The sequence below is a fragment of the Wyeomyia smithii genome, chromosome 1, assembly GCF_029784165.1.
Source record: "Wyeomyia smithii strain HCP4-BCI-WySm-NY-G18 chromosome 1, ASM2978416v1, whole genome shotgun sequence".
Taxonomy (NCBI): Eukaryota; Metazoa; Arthropoda; class Insecta; order Diptera; family Culicidae; genus Wyeomyia; species Wyeomyia smithii.
Window position 1 is genome coordinate 64,393,162 of NC_073694.1, and position 15,393 is coordinate 64,408,554.

Consider the following 15,393-nt stretch of genomic DNA (forward strand, 5'->3'; position numbering starts at 1 on the left):
TTTGAAAAATTATCGCAAGTTATGTCACTATCCCAACTACTCTCTCGTTTTGTTCTACTACTCTCTACTCCAGCTTGTTATGTGTAAAGTAATTTGGATACGACGCCCAAAGAAATTCATCCATTTCCATATGCTTATAACTCGGAAAGAGGTTCATGATGGTGACTACTGGTTTCTGAAAAACATCCATCCATGATCATTCCAATTCTGATTTTAAATCCATTGGTAAATGATTTCTAAAAGATGCTAATTACTTAACGATACAGTTGTAGGTAATATATAGAAATTTTATGGTTTGAAATTCAAACATCGCCTGGTCTCAACAGTATATTTACTGTTGATATGAACCGATTTCAAAACGTGAAATTCAATACAGTTTCGATTTTTATTGGATGAACTAAACACACTTGACCAAGGCTCCAACAACATTTTTAGTGTTTTTTATTCAACTCGGTTCCAAAAATGGGAAAAATAGGCTTTGTATTTTCTTTAAGTGAAGATCCCACATTTGTGCGTGGCCCCAACAGCCTTTCTATAATATGTTGGTTTAAATCGGATTCACATCTTGTAGTATAACATTTTTCATGGAAATGCGCAATATATCACACACGTTTGAGCCGTTTGGAGAAAAAGTGGTATATGTGTCATTTTTACACTTTTTGGGTTTTTCTGTGTAGATTGATACAGAACGCAATTATATATCCTAATATCTAAGAAAAACCGAGATCTGATAACTTATACTAGAGTTTAAGATAAAACAATTTTTGGTAAGGCGTCGTATACAATTTACGTAACTCATGAAGGGGGGGGGGGAGGTGGTAGTTGAGACCGTTACGTAACTGTGATGTTTGCTCAAAATTGCAAATATGATAGGAAGGGCAGGTTGTCCAGCGTTACGTAATTTAAGTGAGTATTTTGTAACATAATGGATTGAATCAACTCGTATACTGGGGCCAATTCAAAAGACCCAGGTGTCTTTGGGAATAGTATAATAGTATGGCCACACACTGGGCCCAAGTTCTGCTTTCGGTAGACTACCGGTGACCCTCCGGATCCAGAAATACTGTAGTAGAGCTCAATTTCCGACGGTTTTAACCAAAATATGGTTCAAGGTGGCTACCAGATGATCCTTCGGAGGATCCGAAGCTACCGTAGAAAAAGTCACCTTTCAAAAGTGGTCCAGGAGCTTTCTTTTTTTTTCGAAACTACTTCTGAATGGTCAGCAAGTGACCCACCGAGAGATCCAGAACTACCGTAATACAAGAACAATTTTTGAAAATATTCCCAGTTTTTTTCTAAATCGCTCAAGTAGAATGCAAATGATCATATGATCGAAAGATACTAAAAGTTGTGTCTGCGACGTTATTCAACACTCTGACGGTATGTTACATTATGTAACGTTGTGGAGTTACGTAACGCTGTGGTAATGATGTTATACAATGCTGTGACGTTACATAGTAAACCAGTTACGTAGCACCACCAAGGAGTGGATACAGAAAAACGGCAAGTTCTACAAATAGTTTCGGAAATTGACGTTTATCACGGTAATTCCAGATCTTCCGGTGATCACCTAGTGGCCACACTGGACCATATTTTGATAAAAAAAAGATAGCTCTAGCGCTTTTGAAGAATTGACTTCTTCCGCGGTAGTTCTGTATTATCTGTTTTATCACCTTGCACCAAAACTCTATCAAACCATAATTTCGCTCCTGAATGACTTCACAGAAGTAGTTTCAAAGAAACTAGGAAGCTCTAGGACCACTTGTGAAAATTGACCTTTTTTACTCCGCATATTTCGGTTTCGAAAAAACTGAGTAGTTCTATGACCGTTTTGGAAAATTGGCCACTTTTACGATAGATCCAGATCTTCCGAAAGGTTTTTCGGTGGCCACCTTAGTCCATATCCCGGCAAAAGACCATCTTATTTCTAGTTGACCACAAAAGAGCGATTAAGAAAAGAAACGGATAGCTCTAGGATAACCAAATTACGAAATATTCGGTGTTGAATATTTCAGGAACATGAACCATGGAACGGGGTGAAATTGATCAATTTTTATAACAATTTCCAATCAACTAGCTTCATGTACATTTTTCCCGAAATAGTATAATTTTAAAACAAGTACTGGTACGTGCTTCAGTAAACCTCTATGGCTTTTGGTGAAATTTCTATCGTCTACTTCATGAAATAAATTCGATAATTCCATAAGGTACTATGAGGTAAATTGGGGTGAAATCGATCACCATTGAAATCCATACATTATTTTGGCAATGTGCTTTTTTTTCGATATGCTAAAGATAAATGATGATTTCTGTACTGAACAATATTATTTACAGCTAGTTTGGAAACAAAAATAACGATATTTCAGGTTAAAATTTGTTTATCTTGGTTCACGCGCTGCTTGTTGCTAAATTTGCTCTTATCTGATCGTCGTTAGACCGATTTCAATTCGGTTTGTTGCAAAAGCTCGAAAACTAGCTCTGAATATAAATCTTTGTGGTTTCCTGCGAATTCATCAGTATTTCTTTAATGGTATGGAATGATCATTGTTGAAAATTACATTTTTTGAGCTTTCATCAAACTTTAGGCACCTCTCCAAATTTAACGTAATTAACCCTCAACCAGGATTACTTTAAGTAAATTCAATACTTTTTTTGTTATTTGGAAACTTGTTGGATCAAATTTGATTGAGTTTTGTCTGAGTTAGAAGTATTTTTCGAAAATATAAAAAACTGCACCGGGCATGCAAGGGTTAACTTTGACAGGTATGTGAATCGTGCAAAAGTTGCGTTTAAGGACACGTTAACATTGCCGAGTGTTGTAAGAGCAATATCTTTTGATTAGTATTTTTTATCACGAATTTTCAGGTGATCAATTTCACCCCACTGATCAATTTCACCCCATTCCACGGTACCACATTTGTCCTCAACGGTTTCTGGTTGTCATTATTTTTCCCATAGAAAAAAGTAATACATGTTTTTCTATTGAGGTTTGTGCAAGTTTTTCAACCAAATCTTGTTCTGTTTTCATGCACCGTGTTTTAAAACATTTCCAGCAATGATTTAGTGCAGTATGTTGGAATAAAATGGCTCAAATAAGGAAGTTAAATTATGTTGTACTTTATTAAAACAAACATATTTGTGCGTGGCCCCAACAGCATTCTCAATGCCTTTTGGTCTAAGCCGGTACCAAATATAGATGAACTAATTGTGCATTCTGACCAGCCGGCTTCACAGTGAATGAACCGAATGGATGAACCGAAATAGCTAAATAAACCGAAATAGCTGAATAGAGACGGACATAAAAGATATGTATGATCGCATCCCTCATCAAGGTGATCAAACGTACTCTTCCCTAGTAATAGGCTGGTTCGCCTGGATAATGCGTATCATCGGTGCCAAGTGAACCTACAGGAATAAAATAGACTCCACACGTGGTCCTTAGCCTCTTATCCAGCCACCCCTATCCCAACCTCTAAGCGGTACCAGCTGGGATACGAGCAACCAAGGGAAGTCGTTAACCAACCCTGGTGGGAACTTGGTCGTATGCTAACAGGGAAAGAGGTCTCTTTTAAGTTTCCGAACGTCGGTCCTCCATGTTAAGTGCGGCACACAACGGCGTCTGTACTCCATGTTAGGGGCGGCCGATTACCGTCCTCGTGCCAACGTGGGACTCTAAACAGTGTGCACGATGGTCCTCTGGCCTTACAAGCCACCTCCGTGTAGCACTCAAAGTAATGAACGAGGAACAAAGAAATTCGGACTGAAACAATCGGCACAGGCCTATGCGACGAGCACGGTTTAACGATTGGAAACTCGGGACGTGGAACTGCCGATCCCTCAATTTCCAAGGGAGCACTCGAATGCTCTCCAAAGTATTGAAATCCCGCAGGTTTGACGTCGTGGCGCTGCAGGAGATGTGCTGGAAGGGCTCAATGGTACGTACGTTTCGGGATGGCTATTCCATCAATCAGAGCTGCGGCAACACACATGAGCAGGGGATAGTTTTTATAGTGATGGGTGAGATACGGAAATGGGTGCTTGGGTGGTGGACGATCAGCTCTCGAATGTGCAGGTTGAGAATCAATGGCCGGGTGTTCGAAATAAGCATCATACACGTGCACAGCCCTCACCTCTGAAGTACTGAAATCGACAACGGGGATTTCAACGCTCAGGTCGGCCAGGAGGAGGGATACAAACCGGTGATTGGAGGGTTCAGCGCGCACCAGCTGACCAACAAAATGGGCCTAAGACTCATCGACTTTGCCGCCTCCAAGAACATGGCCGTGCGTAGTACCTGCTTCCAGCACAACCTCCTACGCAAGTACACCTGGAGGTCACCAAATCAGACGGAAACACAAATCGACCACGTTCTGATTGATTGTCGGAACTTCTCAGACATCATCGACGTCAGATCCTATAGGAGCGCTAACGTCGACTCGGACCACTACCTGATGATGGCTAAGATGTTCCCAAAATTCTCTGCTGTTAACAACATTCGGTACCGACGCCCGCTCCGGTTAGACCTTGTGCGACTGAAGTAACCTAACGTCGCCGAAACTATGCGCACTCGATTGTTAGAACACAATTAAAACAGCCATCAACAGCATATGGGACGAACCCAACGGAAGGAGTGATTCGACAACGAATGTAGGAGGGTGATGGATGAGGAGAATTCTCCGCGGCAGCTAAGGTGCGCAGTGTCACTCGTCAGAATGTGGTAAGACACCGACAGATGCAGCGAACCCAAATCTTCCGGGAGAAGAAGCGCCGCCTGGAGGAGTTGGAGTTTGCAGAGCTGGAACAGCTGCATCATTCTCAGGAAACGCGGAAGTTCTACCAGAAACTCCACGCATCCCGCAGAGGCTTTGTGCCGTGAACCGAAATGTGCCGGGATAAAGGTGGTAATATTCTGACGGACTATCGTGAGGTGACCGAAAGGTGGAAGCAGCACTTCGACAAACACCTGAATGGCGCCCAGGCAGGAGACCATGGCGGCGGAGAGAGCGATCCCGCCGGACCGACAAATGTGAAAGATGTGCCAGCCCCAACGATAGGCCAAGTTAAGGATCCATCCAGCCATCGAAAAGCTGAAAAACAATAAATCGGCTGAGAAGGATGGCATCGAAGCGGAGCTTATTAAATGCTCCGGCTGATTGCAAGGATTTGGGATACAGAACAGCTACCGGAAGAGTGGAAGGATGGGGTTATCTGCCCTATCTATAAGAGAGGCGACAAATTGGACTGTGGGAATTATCGTGCTATCACCGTCCTGAATGCCGCCTACAAAGTGCTTTCCCAAATCATTTTCCGCTGCCTCTCACCCCTAGCTAACAAATTTGTGGGAAGTTATCAGGCCGGCTTCGTGGAAGGACGGTCTACGACAGACCAAATCTTTACCATACGGCAGATCATCCAGAAATGCCGTAAATACAGAACCCCCACGCATCACCTATTCATCGACTTTAAAGCCGCGTATGACACTATCGACCGAAAAGAGCTATGGAAGGTAATGGACGAAAACGGCTTTTCGGGGGAGCTGATTAGAGTTCGTCTATCTTGGCTCACTGGTTACTGTGGACAATGATACCAGCCGAGAGATCCGGAGACGTATTATAAGCGAAAGTCGTGCCTACTATGGGCTCCACAAGCAATTGAGGTCGAACAGTCTAAGCCCCCGTACGAAGTGTACCCTGTACAAAACGCTTATAAGACCGGTTATTGAAACATGGACAATGCTCGAGGAGGACTTGCGAGTGCTCGGAGCTTTCGAACGACGGGTACTAAAAACGATCTTTGGCGGCGTGCAGAAGAACGGAATATGGAGGCGAAGAATGAACCATGAGCTCGCGCAACTCTACGGTGAGCACAGTATTCAGACGGTGGCTAAAGCTGGACGGATACGCTGGACAGGACACGTTGCAAGAATGTCGGACAACTACCTTACGAAGATGGTGTTTGCCTCGAATTCGGTAGGAAGAAGACGACCAGGGGCGCAGCTGGCAAGATGGGTAGACCAGATGGGTAGATCTGGCAGAGAGTACACAGTGTCCCAGGGATTGGAGAGCGGCAGCTAATAACCGAGTGAAACATGGAACATATGAATGAAAATAACATTTTAACTCTTTTTTTCTCGGCAAAAACAACTATTTTGTCTATTTTTAATATCATCTCTTGGAGTGATTTTGATTTTGATACCAATTGAATTGATTTCAATGTTGTTCGGTTCTATTGACAATGGTACTAATTTATCTCACCGGTACATGGTCCCGAAGATTTGCGGAAATCATATGTGGTTCCAGGGTCCTTCCATAGATGGGATGCTGTAAATGTACAAATTTTAAAATATTTTGACAGGCCAAGTTCCACACTCATTTCATTTTGGTGGGTATCCGGGTACCCTGGCGAGCAGTTCTGAAGTAAAAAGTTTCAGCGTCCCTTCCTTCGACCACACTTGCCACCATATTATATAGTCTGATGATGAAAAATGGTTTATTCCCAATAGTTAAGAACATTCTATGAGTTTTAGCCGGCTGAGTTGAGATTAACCTTGCTTTTTAAAGCAATAAAATCTGAAAAGGTACCCGGGTATCCTGCCGAATACCTAACGGTTAACCATTTTTGTAAAATTTGCTCGAAAGTATAGAAGAACAGTAAGCGTGAAAAGAAGAGTATCACATTACACACAAGCACTGATGAACAATAATAATAAGCATGCCACTTCTCAATAGCGGTATTGCCATTAACAGAAGTGCGAGATACAGCAGACACCCGGGCATGTCTCACAATAGATCTACGATTCTGGTCGCAGTGAGGAAGTCCATACAGGAAAAAAAAGCTCGAAAGTGCGTCAAAAAGCTGCAGAGTAATTGCTCACCGGGCTCATCGCTTCTACGTTTGCCTACGGGAAGTCTCTGAAGACTACGCACGTTTCATAATTTTTAATACATTTGATAAATTTTTGCAACATAATAACACAGTGCAACAATTCTTTTGCCTTGGCTTCTATGTATGAATTTTTGATGAAGTTTGATGTGAAAATAAACTTCCCGGAGTTTGAACATATTTCAACTTAAGGGGCAACAATGGCGCCATTTTGAATTTTTGAGAAACCGGTAATTTTTGAGGTTTTTCGACGCCATTTTCTTTTAAGACCAAATATCAAAATTCTAATTGTTTGTCCACATATTAGCATCATTTTACCCATCTTTTGAAAAAAAAAATCCAGGTCTTAAATCGAACAAAAACTGAGCTCGAAACGGTGATTCTACGAAACCGGTTTTGGCATAGTTCTAGTACGCTTCACAAAGCAAAATAATATCGATTATTTCTGAGCATTAATGGTAATTCGCTAATATCTTAAAGTGGTAGTCAAATTATATCTTATTTTGAGTAAAAAAGTCTCAGAAATCGAATGGTAGGTGTCTGATCTACGTAAAATGTCAGCAAAACGTCGATTTCACCCCAATTCCCCTACAATACAAAAATAAGTTTATCTGCTGACATATTACGTAGACCAGACACCTACCATTCGATTTTGTTTTTGATTGAGTTCGTTGACTGGCCTACTGACTGGACACCGTTCGAGTAGGTATCACCTTAAAAAAATAGGTAAACTGACAGAAGACATATGTCGCTTCTGTAATCTTGAAGTTGAAACTTCGGAACATCTACTGTGCCAATGCGGCGCATTATTTCAGCAAAGACAGCGTATTTTTGGAAAAGGTGTCCTTACGCCGAACGAGGTATGGAATGCTGAACTAACAAAGGTAATGAACTTTATCAAAGAGGGCATTCCTTCTTGGGGGGAAATGCAAAGTCCTAGGGCGACCGTCACTGATACCCATAGTGATGGAACGAACTGACAGTGCATATATATTAACGCGGAGTATACCACAATATATCTAACTAATGGTAGCAGTGGCCATAAGCTCTTACAGTGGAAAAAAAATATCCGATTTTGATGATTTTATATGCAAATGAAACCTACTGTGCTCCTCCAGAACGCTACCGAGTGGATTTTTGATTATTGGCGTAGATTTTGAGATATTGATCATAGAGTAATTTTTAACATAGGGCATTTAACGTTAAACACAAAATGAATCTGTTGAGGTCCAAGTGTCGTATATCAATCGACTCAGTTCGTCTAAACAACATTGCCTATATAAATGTGTATGTATGTATGTACGTAAGTATTTGTAAATATCTTGTTTATATGTGTAGTAAATCAAAATCGAACAAAAAATCACAGGAGGGTTGTGTGCAAAGCCACGACCGCGAGGTTAAAGTAGAATACTTTTACACAGCTCTACTTACGGCCGCACATTAACCTACGGCCGGGCGAAACGGTTCACGCCGCTTTTCGCGTTTAACCTGGCAGAGGCCTGATGTGCACGGCCAACACAGTAGAAAGATGTTTTCACATTGAAAAGTAGACACGGCTTTACTGGAGTAAGTGTTGGCAAATGCATCTACCGCTATTACCGCCGCTATCGTACGAAAGCGCTTCGTTTCATGTGGGGAATAATATCAACAACGAAAAATGACGCGCGTCCAAGCACACCCGAACTGTTTCGCCATGCCGCTTCCATTTACTTCCTTATAACATCCGCCTCATGGAAGTACCGGCTGCACCTACCGCTGAGACTGTTACCATACTGCTACTGGTACCCAAAACTATTAACTCTTCAAATTAAGTGTTTTATTTGTCCTCAAAAGAACAATTGTTCAATTCCATATCGGATATAATGCAATCGCAGCTCTGTAATATTACCGACAGTAATATTCTTCTGAACAAAATGATCCAACTTTTCCATTAGAGGAAGTGCCGGCTGATGTACGGGAAAAATCTCGCCCGATCGCTCGCGTTGGCGTTCGTTCTCAGGCAGAGGCCCGAGACGTGGTGACCAACCACAGGGCAAGTGATTTGTTTAATTTGGAGGCAGCCACAGGCGCAACCCGCTGATACATTCTGTTACCGCTGAGTGCTGATATCTGCTGCTGCTGCTGTCAACGTTGTGGACGGTCCATCCAGATCACCTTCCGACTAATGAATGTAGCTAGCTTTCCCAGAAACACTCTTTTATAGCCGAAGGGTGCTACGAAATAGGCCACGCCCTATCAGTTCAGTTGTTCCTTTCCCTAATGTTCTTCAGACAAATTATTCCACAATTCGCATTTGATTTTTGTATCCAGCGAATAAACACCGATGGTGCTCTCACACACGCAACGGTTTTAACCCGTATCTTATTGCGGTTTGTAACATCAAGCGATTTCGTTTGCTCGCTGTTGCGTGTTGCATCATGTTGCAACTTGGCAGCTGGGAGACGACGAAATTCTGTTTATGCTGATTGATTGAATCGACTTCATATCAGCTCTGCATAGTCGAGCTAACTGCTTTTGTGAATGCGTTCTAACAGGGCAGTTTATTATTCAATGTCGGTTATGCTGATCGCAGCCTTTGCGCTGCCCCTACAGTGGGGGGTTTACCAAATAAAGTAAAAATTAGACAACTACAACAGAATTTGATTGCATCCCGCACAGAATTTCTGCTTGTGTTGATGCCAGAAAATTATTAACCTTCAATTATTTGTTTATTTGCCTTGAAAAAACCATTTTGCGGTACAAAATCGGTTACTGATTACAACTTTTGAGCTGCCCTAACATTGGGGGAATTAAGATACACGGACAACATGCACTGTGGAAGCTATTTTGCATTCAGTAAATACGACGGGTGCGACAGATTTAAATTGCTAGGATGCAACACAGAATGCTTGCTTGCGTTGACAAAAATTATTAACTTTCAATGACTTGTTTGTTTGCCTTGAAAAAGGCATTTTGATTTCCAAAATTGGATTTCCTGATGGCAATCTTCATGCTGCCCCAACACGGGGGGAATAATGGCTGTCTGGCGACACACGCTGAGAAAAACCGCGCTGCACCTGAGACGTGGTGACCAACCACAGGGCTAGTGCTGCTGCTAAGGAAGGATGACTGCTGTTGTCGCTGTCTAGAACTATTATGAGCGGCTCCGGCTGAAACAGGCTCTTATATAGACCAAATAGCATGTTTCCAATTGCAAAGTGTATGATCCTGTCGACCGTGCTTGGGAAGCAAGAATATAACGACCAATCAGAGGTCGAATTTTTCGTTTTGACAAGGCTTGACTATTTTCAATAGTACAATAGTGTGAATAATTAAATTACAATTATCTTATTTTGGGAAGAATCTTAGAAGATTTTCCAATCTATTGCTGCAAGAACGAAGGAAATCCATAGAATACTAACCGATTTATTAGCATTTGAAATTGGACATATTTTTCACTTTTTTCGGTTTTAGATTTTCATTTCACATCCCTATGTAGCCGAACTTCCTGAGAGAAGTATTCTACTTCAAAAAAATCCCATCTTTCACAGAATACATTATTCGATTTAAGTGTTTACAAGTGCAAATGGAAGCTCCAAACCCTTTTGAAAATCATACTGAACGAGTTTTTTATTGGTTGCTTGATTTTTAGAATATTTACCAAAGAATTTTTAAACGTGGAGTATTTTACTTTCTGCATCATTTCTCTCTCTATCTTTGTTTATATCACTATCTTTTTCTTTCACGCTCTCTTTTTTTTAACTACTGTTTATTTTTCAGAAGAAACTTAGAGTAAAAGACATCTGTGCATAAATTTCATACTCTGTGTAGTTCGGTCCAAGTGGTGTAAATCAATGAACCTTTTATTTTTAATAGCTTTTTACTAACTATATTCAATAGATTTCAGGGAACTGCAATGCTCATTTAAGTCCGGTTCTCGTTTACTTGATACATTTCGCTTTTGTATAATATAAATATTGTTTTCTAAATTTATTTTAAATTTATCTAAAGGTCAGTGCAAACAGAGTATCCATATTATCCCGATTCTCGTTTTGGCAGCAAGTTGTATAAAGTTCTGAAAGTGATTCAGATTTTACCATACAGGCTAGGTCTCCAACAAGAGTTACTTTCCCGAGTACACTTTAAACAGTCAAAATTCTTAAGTCTTGCGAAAAACTTTAATTTTGAAAAAATGCATTTGAAATAGAATCAATTTAACAACCCTTAACAGCATCTGATGTGTACAGGGAATTGACATTTCAACAGCAGTTATAGTAGTTTCAATGAAATCTTTTAGCACTTGATCCCCGCAGATTTTATCAAATTTTTTGTTGATTTCTTGAAATTATAACACGTATGATTCAAGCAACTTTTTTATGGTAACAAAGCATTTGACGCGCTGCATAATTCTGAATCTCCCAGATGGTTTCGAGGAACGACGCTGGCCTAACAAGCTAGTCGTCCTGAGTTCGAGTCTCGGCTCGTTACTGTCAGTAGGATCATAGCGCTAGCCCCGCAATTATCCTGTACACTAAACAGTTGGCTGCGAAGTCTGTGTATAAATAAACAGAAGGTCGAGTTCCGAATCGGAATGTAGCACCAAGGCTTTGCTTTTTTATAATTCTGAACTATAATTTCTCGAGAGCAAGTTTGTAGGACTTTGCTGCGATTTGTAGGATATATTCGATGCTAATCCATAATCTACAATCATTATGTTCTTATCTGGGTCTCGTGATTTTTGAAAACGAAGCCGTTGTGGTATTGAAAATGTATGTGAGAACCTTATCGAGGTTTGATTCAGTGATGTTATTTGGTTCACCCTCTGGAAAACTATCTTTTAAATTTTATTCTAAACGATTTATGGTTTATTGGCATAACAAATTTATAGGCCGTAATAGTTATTATAAATTAATATGTAGTAATAGTTAGTATAACGAAGGATTTTTCACTGCTAGGTGGATTAATTCAGGTTTTTAATCAAAAAATAGACTCCCATAGAGACCGTTGCCATTACCGCTCTCGCTACCGAAGCCACTACCATTGCTGCAGCTACTACCACTACCAGCTGCTGGTCAATTATGTTCGACGGTGGAATCATCCGAAAGCGAAATGATTAGTTTGAGCAGAAACAGGCTCTTGAATAGCGCAAAGAGTTTATTATTTGGTTAACTTGGTATATTATTTTTTCGACTGTGTTGGGGAGAGCAAGTACTAATGGACCAATCAGCAGCCAAAATTTGCGTTTCAACAAGGCTTGAGCATTCTCAATGGTACAGTGTTTGCATAATTAGGGCGTGATAATTTTCAAGGTTCGATTATGCGTTTTCGTGTCGTATGGAAGAAGATAACAGAAAATGCCGCACTCAATTACGCCTTATTCTATAACGCTGCTTTTAGGTATTGTATATTACTGAAGGATAAGTAAATTCAGTTCGTGATATTATGTTTTAAATATTACGTCTACAATTAAGTATTTAATATGTCCTTAAAACTCCAACAGTGAGAATAGAGCTTTCTTCTGATAACACAGTGAAAAACCGTTTTCACGATGAAAATTTGACGGCAAGCAGGCTTTGGTTGTCATTATTCTAAAACATTTGTGTGTTGCCATCTACCAGTAAACTGATTGTTTTGAGCAAAAGCAGGATCTTATATGATCTTATGATCTTATATGACAGGTGTGTCGTATTTCGCATTCACTAGGGATGGGAGGCGAGCCGCATTTCTGATGCTGTGCCAAACAAGAATGTCAACCTCATATATACACTCCGGAATCGGTGTCTGCTTACAATTGGAAAATTAACCGCAATCAGGGCAATCGATTGAGTAGCAATGTTCAAACAGAGACACACTTAAATAATTAATGTGGCGCTCTGACACATCCGGATCCGGACTGAACAATGTTCCAGTTTGGATAGTAGAATGCAACCCCAAACGACATTCGGAGTCGCCAATTGCGGTCGTAAATTGAACAGGAAATAGGTAAATATTTAGCTTCCTGATCAGGAGATGGTAGTGAGCAAATGGTTGGAATGTACGTATGTGTATGTGGGTGTGTCCTTAGTCAACTATGAAAATCGGGCAGCATGATGGCATCGGTTTCAATCATACTTGGTCCTGTCTGTATATAACAAAGGTAAGTAACGACAATTGATTCAATTTCCTGCCAATTGTGGCGCATTGCATTGCTTCCGATTAGGTAAAACTGGCTATTCTACTTTGCAAGTGAGTCTTTATGAGAAAGTAAACAAGATCTTTGGTACTTCTCCTTCTCCTCTATCATAATAGCAACTGCTTACGATAATATTCCATAAATTATAGCTTGTAGCGATAACATTAAAAAAATACTTTATCTGTATTTAGGTTAGAGTATAATTCACTCGTCACAGAAGGGCCATCGTTAATACCTCTCTCCCCTCATATTGGCATTCATAGATTTCTTGATCTGAGAAAAGAAAAAAGAGAAAGCAAATACTCCACGCGCTCCAAACAAAATTATCACAAACCGGTGGAAAAGCAGAAAATAACTGCAATCACAGCACTATTATGGAGGTGATCTTTATCTACCCTAACGGGGAAAAGAGTTCATTTACAGTTACGGTCTCCAGCTATCGCCACGTTGCTCCCGGGTCGTTTGCTTCGGCAAGTAGCATTATGTGGCGACCTTGCGGCTGCATCTTTCCAGGGACCGTCAGCACCGTATTTCCTATCCAGTTTGTCATCCGTCACCATAGAATCTAGATTGTGAAATTACGTGACGTTCGTTTGCAGCATTTCTCACCCTTTCATGACCTCTCACGGGGTGAGAAACAAAAACCTTCTACATGTTGAATACAACTTGATCAAAATTGGAGAATAACCACAGCCCTCGGTGGTTTTAGCGAAAAAAAGTGACTGCGAGACCCCATCAAGTGACATATTCCATAACTTTTGAGGCACACACAGTTAGAACGAAACAGAAATCCAGTCGCGAGTATGCACCCGGGCACGGAAGCACAACTAAACGCACATTTACGAAATGGCAAGCAATAAAAATAACCATAAATCTGCGCCCGGTTCGGTTCGGATCGTGCGGTGTTGTCCTGCGCGAAAGGACACTGCCGTAACCGCGGATGGTGCGTTGCTGGCGGCTGGCTGCTGCTGCTGCTGCTGCTGCTACCAACGGGCAGAGTCTGAGAGAAAATCCCGTCCCGAGCGCTGTGCAGCAGGGTCCGGAAAACGGCGAGCTTAAAATAATGATAGTCACGTAGAGGGTATTTCCGCTCTTTATCCGCCCAGTTTTCCCGCAATTGTTTGGTAAACTGAAAACAAGCAACGGTCAGAACGACGACCCATTCCGGCTGCTGGAAACCAGAACAGGCTCGAGCCGGCAGCAAAAGCGGTGACGACAAAATTACGCTCATTATCACTTTGTCCGTTGCCATTTTGGCAACGGAGAAAAAAATGTTTTTGCATACGTTGTTTTCGAAAAATGTAATTTTTGTGGCAAACTTGCGGTTTATTGAATTATTACCCCACCGTTTGGCACACGTTTATCGTCTGGTGAAATGTAAGAAAAATATGAGAGTTGCATAATTACAACGTCAGCCGAATTCAATAATGATAAAAGCATTCTCACCAAAAATTATTTCAATTCTCAGACAACTTTCTCTGTAGCTAGGTAAAATTTGTTTCAAGCAACTTTTTTGTATTAAAATTATTTCGAAACCTTATAGCAAGTAACATGATTTTTCCACGTAGAACTACGTTTTTCTTAAGCCTTCCACATAAGGGTGTAAATCAAGCCTGCCAACATAGGGTGTAAAATCTATTAACGGAAAGAGAACGAAATTTGTCCTTTTTAAATGCTTATAAATCGGTTTGTTTTCAATAGATTTCCTTTATTCTTGCAGAAATCAATAGGAAATTTATTCATGCATCCGCCGAAATACAAAAAAATGTTGTTTAATTTTACCAATTATGATTAAAAATTGTTAGCCTTGTTGAAATAGAAATTACATTCTCTGTTTGGTCACTTGCTGGCTTTCCCTAAAAAGGTCGACAGAATAGTATATCTAGTTAACGGGGAGTACACTCTTTGGCTTATTAAAGAGCCTACTTCTGATCAAACTTATCACATTCTTTTGAAAGATAGTGAGACGGACGTACGGTTTTATATTAGCTGTGTAGCGTAGCGGATTACGACAGTATCAGCTGGCTTTCCGAATTTGTTTTCGGCCTAAACCAATCACTTGCCTGGTTGGTCACATATCTCAGCAGCAGCGCGGTAGAGGCAAACGTTTCGATTTGCTAGTTGAGGGCTCCGGCCTTCTTCCCTGTTATGAAGCTTTGCCTTATTTTGACAACAACAGAAGTAAACATTTTGTGCTGAACCCTTCTCAAGGCACATAAACAAGTTAATTGAAGATTAATTATATATTCGTAAGGTCTCAAGCGCTAGATTTTAATGCTTATTTTTATGAGCGAATTGAGCCGATAGCCTAGTTTGCACGAAGATTACGAAAACATTACAATTAATTTTAAATGTTAGAA